Below are 2,972 nucleotides of genomic sequence, written 5' to 3'. Positions count from 1 at the left end.
CTTTAGCCTCCTTGACTTTCTGCAATTATTTGACAGTTAACTATCTTTCCTCTCTGAGTACTCTTGCCTCTTTTGGCTTCTATAACACTGATCTCTCCTGGTTTTCTATGTACCTGTCTGATCTCTGCTTCTCTAGTCTTCTTCACTGATTTGTCATCCTAATTTTGGCTCCTAACTGTGGGTCTTTTCCAAGATTCTGTCCCAGGTCCTCTTCTCTCTATTTCCCTTGGTAATCTCATCCACAGTTCTATTAATACAACGATGCAGATAACTTCAAATTCTCTATCTCATCTTAATCTATGTCTTGAGTGCTAGTGAATAGAGAGCAAGATCTATGTTTTTTAAACTCTATTTGTACCTTCCATTGATACCTCAAACTTGATATATGTGAAACTAATCTCATTATTTTCCTCCTAAATATATTATATCCCTCAACTTTGCTAAATCTGTGGATAGCACCATCATCTTCCCAGGAACCCCGATGTGATGGCCATATAGAGTCTGGGACTGGGAATGAAGGGACGCCTAGTTAAGGGAACCTTCCTATTCAATCATGGCAACTCACTTGCTCACTAGATTGGCTCCCCTGGAATCAGCTGAGTATGTAAAGAACAGATAGAAGACTGGAGGTGCATCCTCCACTTTGCAAAAAGGAGCTTTCTACTATAGGGACATATAAGAGTTCTCTGAAAAGTAGCACAGGTTGAATTAGACTTTTTCTCCAGGAGGCTTGTCTGAACCAGGCTGAATTCCAGGCAGTCTGGAGAATTCAGAGAGGTTGTCATTTACTCAGCGTCACACAGATAATAAGCATCTCAGGCTGGATTTGAACTGAGGTCTTCTGGATTGCATGTGCAGCACTGCATCTACTATGTCGCCCATTTCTCTAATGAGGGAGAGGGCAGCCTAAGGGAAAAAAGCTGCTGAGAAGTTAGTCTAGAGATACCACTGGAAGGGACAGAGAAACACCAAACGGAGAAATAAAGAATAGAGAAAACAATCTCACGAGGGTGCTCATTAAATTTTTAATTTTTATTATTGTTTAATAAATTATCCTTTTACCTGGTTATAGTTAACTCATGTACAAAATCAATCAGTCAATTAAAATCACTTATGAAGCATATGCTGTTTGCCATGTTCTAGGTTCTGAAACCATAAGGACAAAAAAATGAATCAGCCTCCATCCTCAAGAAACTTCCTTTTATTCTATCGGGAGGAGCAACATATGAATAGATTCAAAATATATACAAAGTAACTAAAGGTTAATACATAAAAAATGGATGAATGAATGAATGAATGGATGGATGGATGGATGATTTTCTGGGATCAAAAGAGTCAATTCTTTGTTGTTGTTGTTCAGTCATGTCCAATTCTTTGTGACCCCATTTGAGGTTTTCTTGGCAAAATACCAGAGTGGTTTGCCATTTATTTCTCCACTTTATAGATGAGGAGACTTAAGCAAAAGGGTTAAGTGATTTGCTCAGGGTCACTGTAACACTGGGACACCCAGGATGGCAGCTAGTGCAGGTTCTTAGATCTGCTTTACTAGGAAAGATAACTGTTTCAGGGGTCAACAATCTTCTTTAATTACATAAAATACAAATAGAGGAAATACAGAGAAGAGAAATAAAAACTAACAGACAGGGTTCTACTGCCTGAGTCAAGACAATATTGCTATACATACATTACATTCACCACTGGATTGAGAGAGCCTTTACCTCTGAGTGGCTGGGGAGCTCTGAACATACGGTCACTCAGGATCTCGACCAGGGAATCCCAAGATCCTTCTTGTAATTGAGCCCCCAAAGCAAAAGCTCACCTCTCAGAATATATACTCTTTCAGCTAATGGGCTCTGAGCCAGAAGGCATCACAACCCTCCTGACTCAGTGCCTACTTAGAAATTAGCAAAAGGTGTGTAAGCCTTCCTACAGGCAAGCAAGGTTCCCTTAATGGGCTCCACATGAGGCCTATTGATGGGCGGGGGAAGATCTTATTCCCCATTAACCTTACAGTAACGCATCTAGTAAGTGTCTGAGGTCAGATATGAACTCAGGAAGATGAGTCTTTTTGACTCCCAGCCTGGCACTCTAGCCACTGTACCACACAGCTGCCCCCAAAGCAACCTTAATGACTAGGATAGACTTCCTGGAGAACTTAAACTTGGAAGGCAACCAGGGATTCTGAGAAATGGAGGGGAGAAGATCATGCATTGCAGGACCTGGATTCAGCTCATACAGAAGCATGCAGATGGAAGATGGTATGTCGTTCATTAGGGGCACCAAGTGAGCCAGTTTGGCTGGATCATAGAGCACAGTGAGGGTCATAATAGTATAACACATCTGGAAAGGTTGGCTGGAGTCATATTGTGAAGGGCTTTAATTACCTAAATGGAGTTTGCGTTTTGTCTTAGAGGCAATAGGAGCCACTGGAGCCTTTTGCATAGGGAAACAACGTGGTCAGACTTGTGTTTTAGGACCATCACTTTGGCAGCATGTAGAATACGGATGTGATAAATGAGGGACTGGAGGTAGGAGACTAATTTAGAGCCTATTGTGACATTCCAAGTGGGAGGGAACACAGGCCTGAAAAGAAGGTGATTGGTGGTTGTGTGAGTAGAGGGAAGGTGATGGATGCAAGAGAGGCTGTGGAGTTGGAATCTACAAGACATAGTAATTGATGGGAAGTGGAGGTTGGATTAGATGCCACCCCCCTCCCCCATCCTTTCCAGCTCTAAATCTGCGTAACTATTGCCTGGGGCTTCTGATCCAATATATTAAAGAAAATGACAGGAAAATTATGAGTTAGGAGGGCAACAAAGGGGAAATAAGCCAGTGATAATAATCAGGGTGAAAAGAGAGGGTCTGGGGATAGGGAGATAGAAGATAGTATTTCCCTAGAAGACCCCAGATAAACAAACGGCGAATGAACAAACAGTTCCATGATAGTTACAAGGATGCTCTCTGATGTTGTT

This window comes from Trichosurus vulpecula, chromosome 4 (genome assembly GCF_011100635.1).
Source record: "Trichosurus vulpecula isolate mTriVul1 chromosome 4, mTriVul1.pri, whole genome shotgun sequence".
In the NCBI taxonomy this organism is placed as follows: domain Eukaryota; kingdom Metazoa; phylum Chordata; class Mammalia; order Diprotodontia; family Phalangeridae; genus Trichosurus; species Trichosurus vulpecula.
The sequence above is the reverse complement of the archived record's forward strand: the minus strand, read 5'-3'. Positions refer to the sequence as shown.